General features: G+C 45.5%; 1 protein-coding gene across 3 annotated transcripts in view; it reads left to right on the top strand.

Moving 5' to 3' along the window:
- Positions 1–12,091: 12,091 nt before the first annotated feature.
- The window catches only part of DAB2 (DAB adaptor protein 2), a 51,003-nt gene continuing 43,655 nt past the window's right edge, over positions 12,092–19,439 (top strand). For 2 of the 3 annotated variants that reach the window (XM_055325773.1, XM_055325771.1), the window contains exon 1: positions 13,190–13,380. The gene's annotated coding sequence lies outside the window, so the exon portion shown is untranslated. Of the gene's footprint in view, positions 12,220–13,189; positions 13,381–19,439 lie in introns of those variants that run through there. The other variant, XM_055325772.1, reaches the window with a different exon arrangement.

Here is a 19,439-nt window from a genome sequence, read left to right as displayed (position 1 = left end):
AACATCTCAGCAGACAAGCACATGACAGCAATACAGGCCTCTCTCTAGGGCTCAGAAGCCAGACTTTGTACCTATTTGCTCTCCTTGCCCCCGTAGTGTGAAGCAGACAGGAAAGGCAGGTCAGTTTGCAAATCATCTGACTCCAGCCTGAAATCAGTAACCCAGAGTAAAAGTGCTCGGGAGCATAGTGGTATTAAAGACAGGGCCAGGCTGGGCCTTGTGATAAGGCCTGATGTTGGGTACAGAGTGGCTAATATGATTGCATTGACCCTTGATCCTGAAGGCTCTCCTGCAGCACCACAGATGTCTGCACCTGCCCTGGAGGTGACCCAGGGAACAAAGCCATTCTCTCAGTCAAGGGGCACCATGATATCTAGAATCCAAATTCTAGGCTTCTAAATGCTGAAAGAATATTGATTTTCCTACAAAATAGGTCCATGTGGGAAGCTCTCCAAGTTAAAGCATGGAATCCTAGGGAGTGAAGCCATGGTTTGTTTATCTACAGCACCCAACTGGCGAACCAACAGTAACTAATTTATGGAAAATGCTGGATGAATGAATGAGTGAATGAACGATGAACAAATTAACTGCATGTAACACCTAATAGTAACAGTGATATTTAATTTTTTGTATTGCAGAAATTTGAGAATATAAACAAAAATAAAGAGAATTGTATATTGAATGCCTATATGCCCATCACTCTGCTTATGGTCTTGTTTTGGGGTGCCTGGATCTGACTCTTGATTTCAGCTCAGGTCATGATCTCAGGGTCAGGCTCTGTGCTGAGCGTAGAGCCTGCTTAAGATTCTCTCTCTCCCTCTCCTCACCCCTCTCTGCTTGTGCTTTCTCTCTCTCAAACAACAAAAATCTAGCTTTTATTCCCCCTCAATTTGAGTGATGGAGTAGGTTATTTTAGAGAAAATCTAAGATATCATCATTTCGTCCATGTATACTCCACATTACATCTCTAACATATAAGGATAATGCGTTTACACACTTGTCAAAATTAACAATAATTACTTAATATCTTGTAAAATCCCAGTTTCTCTGCCTCAAAAATCTCTTTTAATGTATTACTTATTAGACTCATAATCCAAACAAGACTCATAAAGTTGGGGATCCCTGGGTGGCGCAGCGGTTTGGCACCTGCCTTTGGCCCAGGGCGCGATCCTGGAGACCCGGGATCGAATCCCACGTCGGGCTCCCGGTGCATGGAGCCTGCTTCTCCCTCTGCCTGTGTCTCTGCCTCTCTCTCTCTCACTGTGTGCCTATCATAAATAAATAAAAATTAAAAAATATTTAAAAAAAAGACTCATAAAATTGCATGGTTTGTCTTTTAAAGTCTTTATAAATCTGTAGCAGTTGCTCCCACCCCACACTACTCTATTTTGTTAACACCATTGACTTTTGGATAAAGTAAGCCATTTATCCAGTATAATGTGGCACATTATGGATTTGGTTGACATGCCTGGTGGTGTTTTTTAATTTGATCCTCTATCTATATTTCCCTTAAACTGCTAGACATATTTAGAGGCTTATTAGAGTCAGTCTACCTCAAACATACTTCACCATTAGCTGTGTACTTCCTATAGCATCTCATGGAAGAGATCTTTTAAAAAGCACCAAATGGCAGGAATCTATTTGGCCTATTAACATGTTATAGAACATAACAGGCTCAAATTCTGGACCTACAAAAAATCAGATCCTCAAATTAAGCAGTATATCCCCTCTCTTTTTGTTTTTACTTGCATTAATGGATCTGTATCAGTGCAGTAACTATGTGCAGCTGTTAGTTTCTCGAACTTGGGACCAGAGGAACAGTAGGAGAAGTCAGACAAGTTGAGTGGGCACTCCTCTCACTAAAGAAGGGATGTCCCCATGGGTAAGGATAAACATTTCCAGTATGGAATAGGTGAGAAGGGAAAGCTAAATTGTGTTTGGAGATTACAATGATTTGCTGATAGCTACCACCAATGAATCATATTGTGTAAAGGAAGTTAAAAATCATCAGGCTTTGTCAGGATAGGTGCTCTGGGGAAGGCACATATTAGAGAAGAGGGAATAGAGGATAAGGTAGGAGAGCACAGTAGTAGCAGTGCAAGTAGTTAGAAGCTATCAGATAATAAGAATAACACATAAAAATGTTCCAGATTTTTTCCTCATTAATACTTACCTCTTTTATTATCAAGTGCTTTGTCACCTGTTAGTATTCATTCCCAGAGAGTGGAGCATTCCCTTTTTTTTTTTTTTTCAGTTAACATTGATAGCTATCACCATAAGGCTTGCTATTTACCAAGAATTGGTTATTTTATGTCCATTCCTGTGTCACTTAGTCCTCGAAATCTGCCTGCACTACAAGCATTGTTTTCCATTTCACACGTGCATGAGTACCAACTTTAGAGAAGTTAAGCAGTTTGTCCGATCATATGGGTAATTAATGACAGAACCAGGATTCTAATTTCTGTATGCTGAATCTCAATCCCATGTGATTTTCATTGTACTACAGGGTGAAGCAAGAAAACAAAGCCATTATTCTATTTAAGTACCTAATCACTGTGGTCCAGATCTTTAAACACCATGTTCCAGAGAGACTTTACTGGATGTTCTTCATTTTTAGGTAGTTGATTAATCAATCTGAGTGATTATCATTGACCAGGAATATTGTGAAAAGAGGCTCTTCAGGTAGTCAACATAGTAGAAGAGAACATGGCTAGTATAGACCTTATAACAGGGGTGTGCTGGAGCTGAATGTGCAAATCTCTGTCCATCTCCACGTTAATGACATCACAGGATGCCTTGAAACAAGCCATGATGGGGGTAGGTACTCCATGGAAATTAGCAAGCATAGTAAAACAGAGGTTTTTGATTCAGAGACCAACAAACTATTGCCTATAACTCAAATTTAGTCACAACAAAATATAAAGGGATGAGAGAGAGAGAGAGAGAAGGAGGAAAAAAAGAGAGGGAGAGGAGGGAAAAAGAAAGACGAGGCAGTGTTATCAAATTACTGAGTGTAGTTAATGTCTAACATTAGTTTAAAAACTGCCTCAATATAAACCAAAATAACAGAATGTGTCCACTGGACAGATAAACACATTTAAAGTTTATGATTACACATTTCCTGGTTGGCCTCGGCAAAAGGACTTTAGGACTTAAGCATTTTCAGCAACAACTGCAGAGTTCTGAACCGGTTTTTCATCCATCCAAACCCACACCCAGCCTAGCCTTCCCAGGTGGTGTTTCTTCAGCAAACACACTTTTGGTGAGCTCAGTTCTTCCATGGAAGACTGAAGTGACCGCGATTGGGGGAGAGGCCCGTTGATGGGTTTCAGGAGCTTTGGCTTCTCTCCCAACAGAAGCTAATGATGAGGTTTCTTTCCCTGGGCTGGCCTGGAGGAATGTTCTTTTACCAAAGATTGATCGAGGAGGAGAATCACTCTCAGTATTAACCAGAATAAGTATGCTTTCCTTGTCCTGGGGGGGGGGGGTCAGGGTGGCTCCATTTAGAGGGATTACCGATGTCTGAAAGCCAAGTAGAAATTGTTTCAAGGATTATTGGTTATTTTGGATCATCCTCACAACTTTGACCAATATTTCTCCTTAAAAAAATAGCAGCTTATCTACTGAAAGAACACGCATACATGCACATCCCGACACACACACAAGCACACATACCTTCTACCACATTTACTTCAACCCAATCTCTCTCTCTCTTTTTTTTTTTAAATTATTCTTTATTTGGGAGAAAGAGCATGGGGAGGGGCAGAGAGAAACTTTAGTGACTCCCTGCCCCACCCGTGACTTGATCTCAAGACCCTGAGATCATGCCCTGAACAGAAACCAAGTCAGATGCTCAACTGACTGTGCCACCCAGGGCCCTTAAAGTCTTCCTCAGATTAAAAATCCTTTCCAGGGGCTCTTTGCTGCTGTGCTCAGCTGTAGCTTATGACTTCCCATTTTCTCTCTCTCAGGGCCAGACCCAGGGTCAGGACAGAATTTTCCCCTTACAGTCAAAGTCTAGACACCAGAGACAGATGTCCTGGAAAGGGTGCTGAGGTCATGATCAAAGCCAGAAAAATGAGTCCAAATGAGGCCATTGATCCCAAGAGGGCAGAAGAACAGGAGCTGAGGTACAAAGCCAAAGTGGGATGGAGAAGGCCAAGGGGCCCGGAGGCAGAGTAGTCACAGGAACAAGCAGAACGTGATCAGCGTGCATTCCCAAGCTGTGCTGGGGAGTTAATGTCACTCACAGTCTTTTTGTTTCCTTATAAAATTCTAATCAGAGTCAGCATTGCATAGGAGTTAAGTTGCAAACCCTGGATCAGACTACCTGGGTTTGAGGCCTGGCTCTGCCATTTACTAATTCTGTGGCATTAATCGGTTTCCACAGTTTCTTTCTTCATCTGTAAAATGGAACTAATAATGGGTTTTAACTCACAGTGCAGTTGTGAGCATTAGATAAATTCATATCTATAAAGTGCTAGGAAGAGCATCCATATAAAAAGATGTAAAACAAAACAATATTCACCCGTGTACCTTAGGTCAAGTCTTAGGAGAAAAAGATTATCAGTGGGATCGAACCTCCCGGGTATTTATCCTTCTTCCTTCTTTCAAAGGAAACCACCATCTTGAATTTGTGATTGATGATTCTTGCACATTTTTATATTTACTTATATGAATAGTTGTATTTCTAAGTATTGAGTGATTTTATTTTTCATATTTTAGATTATATATATATATATAACTGCCATCATGTCTGCTGTATTCCTCTGTAATTCGTTCTTCTTACTTGATTCATCTGTGTTGATATAAGCAGTTCTGGGTCATACATTCATGTCATTCCTGTTATTGTTAGAGTATTCCCAGTGAACACATGCACCGTAATTTATTTATCTGTTCTCCTGTTGATGGACACTTAAATTGCTTCTACTTTTTGCTATCGTAAGCATTCTTAGACATTTCTTGGCAGATGAATGGGAGTTCCTCTAAGCTAACTTAGAAGTGAAATCTCGAAGGTTTAGGGTAAGCTTATTTTCAAATTTACTTAATATTTTTCAAATTATTCTTTTAAGACATTCGACAAATTCACATGATCATTAGCACTCTACTATGTGCCAACTGCTGCTTGAAGTCCTTTAGATAGATTAATTTATTCAGTCCTCAGAATGAGGAAATTCTATTATTTCCTTCACTTTATAGACGAGAAGTTCAGTCATTTTCCTCAGATCACATAACTGGTAAGCTATGGAGCTTGGATTCACACCTGGAGACACACTGGTTCCAGAGTTGTGCTAAATGCAAAAAGGATATAATAAAAAGTCAGGATACTCTGACCAAAAAGTATCACAAGGCAAATAAAAAGATTTCATTGAAGGAGGTGAGGTCTCATTAAATCCAGTATTTCCTTGTCTTAACTATGTGTGCATAGATCTTATTTCCAAATAAGGCCTAGTCCAAGGTTCCATGTGGACCCGAATCTTGGGGAGGAGAGACCATCTTCAACCCAGTACAGGATCCCATTCTACATTTGTGGCCAAAGAGAGGAGTCTAATCTACTTTCCACAGGACAAGTCTTCAGATATTTGGAAAGAGCTCTACTATTCACAGATATCCCTCTCTATCCCCTCTCATATGCCCAAGAGGTCTCTTGCCTTCTCTACACATGCCCAACTAGCAGAGCCCCCAGTAGTTCTCACTTCTCAGGGAATTCCCTCACTGTCCAAGTGGCCCTACTCTGGATGCCCTTCCATTTGCCAGCGTCCTCTGCATATGAAGGAGCATCCACAACAGATACTCTTTTCCAGATGTGGACAGATCAAGACAATACGGTGAACCTTAAGAATTGCCAGTAACCCTTCTAATACTGTTTGGGCCATGACTGCATGAGCCATACATTCTAGATCATTCAGAAGAGCTGAGTTGTATTTGTAGCTCTGCCCCTAGCTCTATAAACAGAAGCAAACCGAAGTTTCTGCAATTACATTTCTCAACCTTTAGAAAAAGTAATACTTGCCCTAACCTGTTTGACAATAATGTTGTGAGGACAAATATCAGATTGGTACAAAAGCCTCAGATAAAATCCTCAGATAAAAATGGATAGGAAGAATGTGGCTATGCACCCATAGCACAATGGAATGTAACCTTGTCCTATGTCATGGAGTCCTTTAATAATCCAACAAAATCTACAGTGCACTGCCTCAGAAAATGCACATAAGCATGGGCACACCCACACATTTAAGCTTCCAAATAATGGGGGAGTTGAATTACCCTGGAGTCCAGACTCAGATTCTCCTCATTCTCTAATTAAGAAGTGATTTTGAGACTGAGTATTAAATAACTACAGAAAAGAGTATTCCTTCTGGATTCACAGATGGTTCAGAACTGAGGCTGTGTAGCCAGCCTCAGCACAGCATGTGGCCATAGTTGGAGCAGTGTAGAAATATTTTTGGATGGAATTCAGTGTCTGTGGACAGTGAAGCACCTATCAGTAGTAGCAACAGAACTCCAAAGTACAAGAAATTGGTCTTCAGTCCTCTCTTTTTCATTTTCTGTCTTTTCCCCCCTTTTAATGTCATTTCTGCAGAAATTTACTCAGCTCTCTTTGAAAGGATGAAAGTGATCCATGAAAATGATCCTCACTAATATGCTAGAATATCAAGGTCCAAGACTATTTCAAGTGAGAAGTTAGCCTTAAGGAAGCTCACCATGGCCAGAGGAGCATAGTGATCTATCACATGATTTATTAGATTTTCTATTGGCGGTAGAAATAATTTAGGACAGGAACACTTTTCTTACTTACATTACTAATGTGTTTTTTCCATAATTTTAACATAATTTGTAGCATTCATATAGCCTCAAATTCTTCAAGCTCTTCTTATTGGATATGATTTCTTTTCTTTTCTGCCAAAAACCAAAACAAGAGTGGAAGACAAGGAATACCCATTTTACAGATAAGGAAATTGAGTCTTTGAGAAATTAGACCCTTGCCTTAAATCTTGCAGGTAGCAAGAGACAGAGCCAGGACTTACCCAAATCTGATCCTAAATCCCACTTTCTTTTGTTATATCATAAAGATAAGCATGTACATAATATCCAAGTTCAGTTTTCCAATGGCTCTTTTGAAGCCAAGATGTAATATGACTTCAGGGATAGTAGAAGGTCATCCCAGGAGTTGGAAGTCATATAATTCTTCTCTCTTGCTGGGTAACCTTCAACTGGGTGCATGGTGGAGTTGACAACTGCCTCCATCTGATCAAATTTAGGGGAAAAAAGGTCTGTTCCTATTCTTACTGAGATCCCTTTAGCAATGAGCGGTGCCTTTCATACCACAGTAAGACACAGGATTGGAAATGCAAATATCTGGGTATAGGTCAATGCAAATGGCTGATATCAGATCTTTCTCTGAAAACAAGTCTTGACAGGGGAGAGGGTAGGGAAAGAGTCACCGCCAAAGCCAGGACACTGTCAGAGGCTGCCAAGAGCCATGGGAGAGAGAAAAGTCAGTGTCTAAAGACCAATGGCACCTGACTCCTATCATCCTTGCGGTTCTCTCTCTCCACTGAATTCTCCTCACTCAGAGAAGAATAGAATGAGTATGCTCTTGACTGCAGGAGTGTTTCTCAAAGTGTGGTCCCCAGGACTATAGCACCTGAATCACCCAGAAGTGCTGGTTAAGCACTCAGATTCCCAAGCACTTCACATCACACCCCCAGTGAACCATCCCCACACCTTTCTAGTCCTGGTCTCTGGGGCTGAGGCCAGGAATTTGCCCTTGCAGCAAGCTCCCAGAATGTCTTCTGCGAACATTAATGTTTGAGAACTATTATTCTTTTTTTTTTAAGATTTTACTTATTTATTCATGAGAGACATAGAGAGAGTGGCAGAGACACAGGCAGAGGGAGAAGCAGGGTCCCCTCGGGGACCCCGATGTGGGACTTGATCCCAGATCCCTGGGATCATGCCTTGAGCTAAAGGCAGATGCTCAACCACTGAGCCACCCAGGCATCCCGAGAACTATTGTTCTAAAGGCTTAATTAGACCATGAGAACACTGATGAATATTCACTTTTGAAAAATCTTGAGGAAAACACCTCAGTGAAAGGTATTTTATGGATTTTTTTGTAACCCTTCTCTTTCCTTATCTTAAACTCAATTGGTGTGTTTTTAAAAATTATGCAACCCAGTGCATATACTATTTCAATTAGATGGACAAATGTGATCTCTATATATCTGCATATGGGCTATTTTAATTTCTTTTCCCTTTCCTACAGTTTTTACCTCTTTGCGTCCCCTGTCTATTCTCATCTCCATGTATGGCCCCAGTAATCTATAATGCAATCCAATCTCTAGTCTCCCTTAAATTATGCACACACTCTCTCTCTCTCTCACACACACACACACACACTCAAACTTATATGGATAGGTGTTGCTTTTCATATTACCAAAACAGAAATATTTTACATTTTTTTCCTGTATCTTATTTTTCTCCCTCAATAATAATCCTTCCATATTACAAGACTGAACTCTAATTTACTCTTAAATTATTGCATGTGATTTCACACTGCAGATGAATCATAACTTATTCAATCATTCCCCTATTGAGAGACAAAATTTTCCCCCAGGTTCCTATTGTGGCCGATGCAGTGATTGACATCTCTGCTTTATTTCTAAGGATAGATTCTTATTCATAGGATAGAGAACCACGTAAATGTTGGCAACAATACTAATTAGTATTGGTATTTTGTAGGCTTATATGTACCTTTATTTTTAACAACTCTTTTCAAATTGCTTTCTAAATAAGATGTTTTAACCGGTAGTTAATATGAGTATAAAAGTTTATGTTGGTAGCGAAATGCAAATTAGTTATATACATTTATCGTATTGTATTTCTAAATATTCTTCACGCTGAATATCCCAACTTTCCAAGTACCATTTGAATTTTACTAATACTACACATCACTGGCAAATAATAAGTATTGAATTCTGAGGTGCTATGCAGGTGTAACCAAGAAAACAAAGCAAAGCAACCGACAAAACAAAACAAAACCCGGCTGCCTTCAATTAGACTTCCCTCCAAATATTTTAGATTTTAGATACATCAATAGAGAGATGATAGGAAAAACCTCCAGTATTTGCCATGCCTTGCCAACAACCAAATCTGATAGGGTCAGATTTTCTGCTATAAATATGCAGGATAAGTCAAGGTCAAAGAACATTTTCTGGGAACAATAGCTATTTTCTTCATTTATTTTTATGACACTGAGGAGGAATAAGAAAAGATGTGACCTTGCTAGATCCACAAACTTTAACCAGCCGTTGTTTGATTAGAACACCTGGAAGCGTCCGGCAAGGTATCCAGGTGCACAGACCGTTCACCTATGACCACATCCAAAGTGCCATTAACATAACAGTTCATGGGAAATGGCAGGACTCAGAATGGGATGTTTAACGGAGACAGGAGCAGGAGGATGGAAGGAGGGCTGGAGAAGAGAGAGGGAAAGCATTAGGTCTGTGAGCTAACAGGGGGAAAACCAGCTTAATTATGGAAGAAAAGACACACACATAGGATAGCTCACCCAGGCAGAGTTGCTGTGGAAGCACATTCCAGGAAAATCTTAAGAGATTACCTTAATAATAAACCATGCATTCTTCAGCAAGCCGTCACGGGATTAACTACCCCTTTCCTTAGGCTGGGAACACAGTTGTCAGGTTTTGGTGTTTTGTTGTTGTTGTTGTTGTTTTACTTCTCCTTTACAGGCAGCTTTTGTGCAAGGGAAAGTCATGCAAGGACCATAGTCGTGCATTGACTTTTCCTCACCTTAATTTGCTAAATGTTACTTTCAGCAGTGATAAGAAAAACCATTTAGGCAGGGTCAGTGTCTGGGTGGGCTTGGGTGTGATTCTCCAGCTGCCAGGATGTTCATTTTAGACCTCCTGAAAAGTGAATGACTTTGATGCATAGGAAACTCTGTTCCATCAGAAAGAGAAAAGGTTAAATTTCTTTTCATATTTCTTTTTTTTTTCTTACTGTGAGCAGGACACTGATTTGGTGCCAGAAGCAATATCAGCACTCTAGAGTTATAAAAATACTCTTCAAATCAGAGTTCTCCACTGTCAACCCTTAAGGTTTCTGCGTAAAATGACAGAGCGGTCTATTTTAAGCTGTAGGTGTGAGCCCACTGCTCATAAATGGACGTTTTCATCAAAGTCTTCTCTTGAAACTCCAGCTCACTGCAGGTGAAAGCATTTTCTTCCTCTGGCTCCTGAGATATACCCCTTCCTTTTTTTTTTTTTTTGGCTAACTTTTTTTTATTATTATTATTGGAGTTCAATTTGCCAACATATAGCATAACACCCAGTGCTCATCCCACCAAGTGCCCCCATCAGTGCCCATCACCCAGTCACCCCCACCCCAGGCCCACCTCCCTTTCCACTACCCCCTGTTCATTTCCTAGAGTTAGGTGTTGCTCATGTTTTGTCACCCTCACTGATATTTTCACTCATTTTCTCTCCTTTCCCCTTTATTCCTTTTCACTAATTTTTATATTCCCCAAAAGAATGAGACCATATAATGTTTGTCCTCCGATTGACTTATTTCACTCAGCATAATACCCTCCAGGTCCCTCCACGTCGAAGCAAATGATGGGTATTTGTCGTTTCTAATGGCTGAGTAATATTCCATTGAGAGACATACCCCTTCCATTTGGTAGAGCAAACATATGTTAATATTTCTAGTAACAGTCTTTTGATTTAAAGAAAATAAGTTTGGGGTGGTCACTTCTGAGTTGAGAAGTTATGAGAAGCCCCTTCCCACCCTCCCACACCCGAATTGCCAATGTGTCTATTTGTCTGAAATCAGCTGCAGCTGTCATTTTTCCAGCTACCCAGCCTTTGGAAGGAAAATCATCCTTCTGAATTCCTGGGTCTTAGAAGTAAAGCAGTATGTCCTGAAATGTACCAGAATTAAAGCTCTCTGCATAAATGTTATAAATACTATCCTAAGATTAAATAAGATAGTTTTAAATACTATTCTAAGATTATCCTACATACCTCTTAGCATTCACAGGAAGTCATTTTTTTTTTAATAATAGCAAATTAGCTCAGAGGAACATTGAAAACTGTCAGCACTCCCCCCACCCCCCACCCCCACCCCACCCCCGCACACTCAGGTGTGAGGACATGAGACAGGTGGCAGAAATAGTAGAGGCCAGGAGAGGTGATGCTCTCACTGACACAGCGTTGTGCAGCTCTGGCCCCCTGGCTCCCTGGCGGTCCCATCCCTGACCTACTTGAGAGTAGGGACTGCCACTCACACTGAGCTGCCCCAAATTACACAGTGGCTTTGCAGCTGGGCTAGGCTTGGACCACAAAAATACATCCTTGGTGTCCCATGAGCCCCATTTGAACCCTCAGTTTCCAGAGGTAAGATGCAGATCCACTGTGTGTTGCTTACTCAATAAAATCAATAACCCCTTCTTCTGGGTCACAATTTGGCCTTTTCACATTTAGTGCACACTGTCTCCAACTTAAAAAAAGGCGGTGGTGGGGGGGGGGGGAACATAGACATGCTTTTCACAGGTATAATTTCAAAATTCTTAAAAAGTGACAGAGTTTTTGGGGGATATTGTCCAATTGTTCATGATTTTCAACTCTGGAGAAAAGGAACTCCCAGCACCAAGGTCTGCTATGGAGTGCCTTCTGCGGGGCACCGCATGTCAGTATTTTCAAATGTTTTCTTTCTTAGGTCTCATGTTTTTTCTTAGAGGTGTCGGGAATACTGTGGAAATCAGCGCAGATAGTCAAGTTACGGGTCTACACACAGAGGCACACACCGTAAGGGAAGTGAGTGTATTAACTTTGTGTCTGATGCACGGATTTTTTTTTTTTTTTTTTTTTTTTTTTTTTAGATCGGTTAGAGGTGAATGCTTTCGTTGACGTGGATTTCGTGAAGCGCTGTCTCTGTCTCCCGGGTTTTTATTTCATACGTCGATGCAGTAGGTGTGATGCGCACACACCCAGCCTCCCCGCCGAGTTAAGTGCACCCACCTCGGCCGCCGCACGCGCAGCCGTGGAAACAGCAGATGCGAGCGGGGACCCTCGCCTCCCGCCAGCGAAGCCCGAGCAAAGGCAGCCCTTTGTTCCGACGGCCGCACGGTCGGGGCGGCTGCGGGAGCCGCAGCCCTGCAAGGGGCGATCCAGCGAGGGAATTGGCGAAACCAAGGTCGGGGTGGATCCCACCCCTTTCCTGCGGGGGTTTCCCTTTCCTGTCCTCATTTGCCCCCTCCCCGGGCCCGCGTGCCCAGCTCCCGGGGGCGGGGGCTCCCTCCCCCGCGGGCCGCCCCCCCCGCCCCCCGTGCCCAGCTCCCGGGGGCCGGGGCTCCCTCCTCCGCGGGCCGCCCCCCCCCGTGCCCAGCTCCCAGGGGCGGGGGATCCCTCCTCCAGGGGCCGGACCCCCGCCCACCGCCCCCCGCGATCGCCCCCCGCGTGCCCAGCTCCTCCGCTGCCCGTCCCCCCCCCGAGTGCCCAGCTCCCGGGGCGGGGGCTCCCCCCCAACACGATCGCCCCGGCGTGCCCAGCTCCCCGGGGCGGGGGCCGCCCCCCCCCGATCTCCCCCCGCCCCCCGCGGTCGCCCCTGCGTGCCCATCTCCCCCGGGCCGGGAGCTCCCTTCTCCGCGGGCCGCCCCCCCGCCCCCCCGTGCCCAGCTCCCAGGGGCGGGGGATCCCTCCTCCAGGGCCCCGCCCCCCGCGATCGCCCCCCGCGTGCTGGGGCTCCCCCCCGCAGGCCGTCCCCCCGCAGTCGCCCCCCCCCGTGCCCAGCTCCCCGGCGGGTCGCCCCCCCGCGATCGCCCCCCCGTGCCCAGCTCCCCCCAGGGCCGCACCCCGCCCCCCGCGATCGCCCCCCCCCCCCCGTGCCCGGCTCCCCCGGGGCTGGGGCTCCCTCCCCCGCAGACCGTCCCCCCGCGGTCGCCCCCCGCGTGCCCATCTCCCCCGGGCCGGGGGCTCCCCCCCCGCGGGCCGTCCCCCGCCCCCCCCCGCCCCCCGCGATCGCCCCCCGCTGGCGGGGCTCGCGAGCCGGGGGAGCCGGGCGCTCGGCTCTGCAGCGCGTGGCGGCGGCTCGAGTTAATAAACAGTTAAGTTTGGAAGACTCAGCAGACACGTTGAGGGGGAGTTACCGAGCCCGGGCAGCAAAAACATCCCGGCGCATTCCTGGGGAGCCCTCGGCTGCCAGCATCTGATTAGAACCATATCTGCCGGGAGTGGCCGCGCGGCTCCGAGCTCCCGGGCCGGCGGCTATTTAAGCGCGGCCCGCCGGGTGGGCTGGCGGCAGCCTGCAGGCGCGGCTCCCGAGGTCATGCGCGCTCCGCCGAGGCGCTAGGCGGCCGTGAGTAGCTCCCGACCTTCCTCCCACCCCCCCACCCCCCCGGGCTCCGTGTTTCGCGGTCTCCTTCCCTCCTTCGCCCCCGCCACCCTGGGTGCGGGTCCGGGACTTCGCGGGGGACCCGCGCCTCGGGGCCTGACGGCCGAGGACCGCTTCCAGGGGACGCGTTTACCTTCGGGGGCTCGGGCTGCAGACACACGTCCAGGCTGTGACATTTCACAAGCGCCTCCCTTTGTGTGTGTGTGTGTGTGTGTGTGTGTGTGTGTGCGCGCGTGCTTGTTTGAAAGCTCCGGGGGCTGGCGTGGCTGCCCACCGCCTAATGAACCCCCCCCCGAGGGTGTCTATTCCTGCCGCGTGACGAAGGCTGGGGACCTGGGTGGTGCCCCCACCCCGAGAAGCGTTTTCCCGGTGACTGACAACGTGTGGCATGAAAATGTGAACTTTGTCTCACACCCGCATTCTTAAGAAAGTATCTGCCCAAGAGACTGAACAAACTTGTTTTAAATCCCTGGAGCGTTTAAAAGGTGTCGGCCTGCTTGCTTGCTGTAAACTGGCTGGAAAGATTAAGTAAGAATTCTAGAAAAGCGGGGGGGGGGGGGGGGGGGGGGGGATGAATGGGTTAAAACCATGGAGCCGCAGTCAGCCTAGCGGTTTTCCCAGCATAGAGCCGACTCTGTTATTCCTGCCTGCTTCCCTTCCTCTGGCCTGACTCCCTTCCTAGCCTGGAATTCGGTCCCCGCCGTCAGTTGCAGCAGGGAGCTGCTGGAGTCCAAAGGGAAATTTCACTGGATTAAAAGCACTTAAAGAATCTGGATGTTATCTCCACCCCTTCCCCCCCCCCCCACCTTTTCCTCTTTCTCTTTAGTTTGTGTTTGGAAGGAAGAGAGGCACTCTTGTAAAATGAGAAGAGCAGAAATAAGCTTCCAGACACATGGAAAGACTTAAAAATTATGGAGGGGAGACTTCATGAATAGTAAATGTTGTTATTACACTATAAAGTGACTTAACGAAAAAATTTCTGGCCCTAATCGGGCAAAGCGGGCCAGTGGGGGAGAAGAAGGTAAGCCGGGACTAACTCACACAGAAGTAATGGTTGGAGGAAGAAGGCGGCCACAAAAATGCCTTGGAGATGTCTGATAAGGAAGGCCCTCGGAATGGCTTTGATAGGACGGACATAATTGCTCTTCTTTACAGGCGTAAGGTTAGCTCCCTGCCCGGGTGTGTCATCTACTCATCTCCTGGCAAGGCTGCCGGGGAGGGAGGAACTGGCTGGGAATGGGGGAGCACGGGGGCTCCCCTGTGGCTTGTCTCGGTGCTCTGCGACATCTCCTTGCTTGCCTCTTCCCCTGCTGCCACCCGTCAGACCACCATCCTGCTGCTTTTCTCTGGGCCCCAGGCCCGGGACATCCCAGGTTCTGTCTCTCCCTCCTTGAAGGGAAACAGGCCTCAGTGACACTGTAGCAAAGTTTATTGCCTTGAGAACTCAGAAGTATTTGGGACCAGGCCCTCCTTAATCTTTGGGGAAGGACCTTTTTGGTGAAGCGCTGGGCGTGGGGCAATAAACAGTGCCACACTTGACACAACAGCAACGTGGAGTGCGCCATGTGGACTGTCTCCTAGAGAAAGCGCGAAGGAGATCTAGTAGCCTTTCCCAGGGTGTGTTTCTGGGACTGATTACTTCTTCCAGATTCCTGATGGGTCTCCCCCTGAGGCAGACTGGATTCTTTTTCCTGTTGGTGAATCACTTGACTCGCCCTTTCCCTCCTCACTCCCAGCTCTGTCCTTTCTTATCCAAACAACTATCCTACCAGCCAGTTCTCCTTCAAGCTATAGGCCATTTGACTGATGGCCAGAAGACGCTGATGGCCGTGAAATGTCCTCCAGCTTTGAACTGTGACATACATATTGTTGGCCTTCTGATCCTGGACACAACGGGATCTTCACCTGAGGCTGTAGGAGAGGGGAGGGAGCCCTCCATGGCACTTGTTAAAAGCCTTGTCTAATCTGTCGAGGAAGACTCTGCATTTCCACTGAAGACTTTTTACAGTTTTAGACTCATGGAAAAGTCCAGATTCCTGTGCATTAGGTTTATTTCTTGTCTTTCCCCCAAAGGTTGAATGGATTGTAGTCACCTTGTTTAGGTTGAGGGAATTGCTTTTAAGACACTTGTTGGCATGAAGGTGGTACAGGGACCTCTAGAAACTTCTGACCAGGTGGTTGGGGGTGATAGCTGTTGGCCTGCTTGGCCATGCCTCAATTATCTGAAGATTAAGGAGAGCAGGAAGGTATATGCCTTGCTGGGTGGCGCCTGGCCTGCAGGAGGCTTTGTGGACCTTGGCGGCACAGCAACTATACGCGGCTTCATTTCTAATTCTACCGTAAGCCTAAGCTTGCCGCTGCTGATATTTTTTTATCTGAATGGTTTTGAAGGCATCGTGTGTTTCTCTCCCTTCATCTCTCCTGCCTTGAGGATTTAATTGATCGTTTTCTCAAAGACAAGTGGAGATGCTGAAATGCTCAGGAAGGCTGCTGAAGACTGAGCTCTCCTGTGTCCGGTTGCCCTCGCGGTCATCAGAACATGCCTCCCTGCGTGGAAAGGCTTGAAAGCAGATTGGCTGGGGAATGTCGGTTAACAGACTGAATGTGTCGGGTTTCCTGTCCCCCAAAAGGAATCAGAACGAGAACTACACTGGCAATAAGAAACACCTGAGTAACAGGATGTGGTCTTTCAAAATTCTCCCTGGTGCTGCGTGTACGTGTAAAGTTGAAGCCGTGCCACCGAGGCGCACAGACGTAGGCCAAAGTCACCTCTAGGTGAGCTGCCAGCTGCAATGGCAGTTAGGTGTGCTTCGTGGAAACCTCGCTCACGGCAACGTAGCCTGGCTGGACTGAATGAGTCACGAGGAGAGCAGGCCACCGGGTCTCCTCTTCTTCAAAAAAGATGCCGAGGATGGACACAGAGGGCTAGCGTTCATGCCGGCTTCTGCCCCCCACCCAGAACAGTCAGGTCGTGGGTTGAGAGCAGGGGTTCTGGAGAGCAGGGGTTCTGCTGTCTTGATTCCCATCCCAGCTACACCACTGCTGCTTACGTGACCTTGAGCAAATTGTGTGGCCTCTCTGGACTTAAGCTCCCTTGCCTGGAGAGAATAAGAGTACCTAGCCCACGTTTGGTAGGGAGATTGTCAATCTAACATGCTTTGAACACCTTATTCCAACCTAGAAATGTGTGTTTTGTTTTCTGGTTGCCCCTCGAACAACTGGATTATGTGTCTTTGTGAAAACCGAAGGCCGACTGGAGAATTTCATCAAAATCAGGCGCTGCTCGTCTACCTGAAAAGCGTCCGTCATTCAAGCACCTAATATTAACAAAGCCAGTGCGTTTCCTGTGCTCACACTGGAACAGACAGGGAGTTGCTCTCTGTTCTCCGCCTGGAAGCCTGTAGTTTGCTTTGGTCAAGCTGACCTCCTTCGGGCTCATTCAGGTCTCCACCCCCTCGCAGCCTCCCTACAGAGGGGGAGCCGTTCTTCCCCAAGTCAGCATTATAGCAGAAGGAAGTGGGAAAGCAGGGACCACCCATACTAAACTGAGTGACTGGGCTAGAAATAAAGTTTTCCAAGTGCGTGCGGCCCCATCCTATCCGTGCCCACATAGCTGGGCAGGTTGCCATGGTTACTCCCCTTCCCGCATCCTTCTCCTACCCTGGAAGGAAGCCTGCCACTCTAGGGTGAGCAAAATCTGAACAAATTGCTTCCTGACCCAAAAATGGAAGTGACTTTTTTATTGAGGTAGGATCTCCTGTCTCCCTACCTCATCCTTTTCCTCCCCTCAACTTATTTTAATCTCAACACTTAATTATCTAACCCTTTCTAATTTCTTACATCATCAAGGTAGCAAAACATTAAGGTTTATGGAATTTCAGGAACTAGGAGCTATTGCCTCAATATTAAAGAAGCCTGGCAGTGTTTCTCTGCTACCGTCACATTTACAAGCTAGCTAGAGGCAAGTGACCTTCGATGCCTTAAACTAGTAAGAACTCGGAGTGAACCGAGCAGGCCAAGTGTGAGTGTTCAGCTATAAGGAAGTCACCAGAAGGCGGAATCCAGGAGGGCTGTCACTGAAATTTTTAGGTAACCACAGAGTAAGGGAAGCAGTGGAATAGGAAGTAACAATTGTGGAAAAGTGAGATTTAAAACCCTGTTTAACCTGGAAGAAATTGGGGGGAGGGATATGTGGTTTCACATTTTCTCTGGGTAGGAAGCTACCCTATTTCTCCCTGATGCACAGTGTTTCTCTGAAACAGACTGAGGTCTTTATGGGACAGATCAAACACATAAACTCTCATTTTTACAATCAAATTCATTCAGTCTTTCAAGACTGGATACTTAGTTACCTTCACGTGTATTTCACAACTAGAGAGAATTCATCCAGAATAGTGCTTCTCACAGTGTGGTCCCCAGACTAGCAACACCAGCATCATTTGGGAACTTGTTAGAAATGCAAATTCTTGGTCCCCATCCCAGATCCACTGAGCCGAGCTCCAGCAGTGGGGCTCATCCAGCTGTATTTCAACAAGCCCTCCACATGATCTAAGAGTAACTTTCACAATTCATTTGTTTTATAATTCAGTCGTTCAGGGGAAGCATAACAAAGTATTTGGATTCCTAAGTCATGGAAATAATAAAGCAAAGCATTTAAACATAGCTGGGTTTAACTGGATCTTAGGATGCAAAAGATGAAAAAACACAGACCTTGACATTTTTCCTACTGTCTCAAGCGTTGCTTTCGTGATCCGAGGAAAAACGATATACTCCTTAGTTTTATATTATCACCTCACTCCCAAATCCTTTCTTCTCCTTTGGGTTTTTTAAGAGCACGATTAATCTCCATTTATTAGGAGACTGTCCCAGTTACTTCTTTTAAAAAAGATTCTAGTAAACTAGATCATTACCTGGGAACCAGATGGCTTTCTCTAACCTATAAAACTTTTTATTTTGTTTTTCATGCAATGCCCAGAGTGCAGATGAAGGCTTCTCCATATTGGTAAATGAATCTACTACACTTAGTTTTTACATAGCTTTATGGTTTAGAAAATATCATTCCATTTATCCTTCACTTTAAAGAACTTAAGATAGAAAAAATATCTCTCTTTCTTAGCTCAAATATGATAATTACATATCTGCTTGCTCCAGGTCATATCACTAAATGAAGGAGCTAGGATTCAAGCATGTATCTTTATGACTTGAATCTTGGTGTTCATCTGAATATTTACTGAGTACCTATTATGTGGATTATGTTGCTAGCCTGGCCGTGGAAGAGTGCCTAGTGAGTGGAAAACTAGAAGAAAGTCTACATCACATGAAACAAAGAACATAGACTCTGGACTTGCATTGGAATGACAGCTGTGCCATTTCCTAGGCATGCTACTCAATATTCCTCATCCATAACTGCCTCACTCACCTTGCAAAACAGTCCTAAGAATGATGGATGCTAATCAGAGACTGATGACTAGCAGAGATCACACCTTAGAGTGAGAAATATAAGGGTGTGATCCAGAATTAGAGAACTAGAACTCTGGTTTCAAGGAGATGACATAGGTTAGTGGTTAAGACCTTGGACTCTGCACTGCAAATGACTGTGTCCACAACTCACATTGCCATTTAAGACAAGAGATATCATGTCTGAGCTTCATGTTCTCCATCAGGAAAATGAGTTGCCTCAAAGTTAGAGTTAATGGTGAAGCCATAAAAAATATATATATATATATATATATGCTTTCTCGGAACTGCTGCTTCAGAAATGCACCTGCTCTAGAACTACAATTCTCAATGCACCAATTAAGTTGATATTTGGAAAACGTTCCTGTTTTAATTGTTTGTGAGCTTTAGGCAAGCTAAAATCTAAAGATGAACACATTTCAGCTGAAAATTAGAAGACTTTCTTTCTTGCACACCTTGAAACTATTAAATGTGAGGGTCAAGCAGAGAATGTGGCAATGCTTCCTAAGCCAATACAGGCCCACAGATATTAACTCTTAAGGTACCACTTAAATCTTCTTTGGGCA

Source organism: Nyctereutes procyonoides, unplaced genomic scaffold (assembly GCF_905146905.1).
Source record: "Nyctereutes procyonoides isolate TBG_1078 unplaced genomic scaffold, NYPRO_anot_genome, whole genome shotgun sequence".
In the NCBI taxonomy this organism is placed as follows: domain Eukaryota; kingdom Metazoa; phylum Chordata; class Mammalia; order Carnivora; family Canidae; genus Nyctereutes; species Nyctereutes procyonoides.
This window is presented reverse-complemented; position numbering and strand designations above follow the sequence as displayed.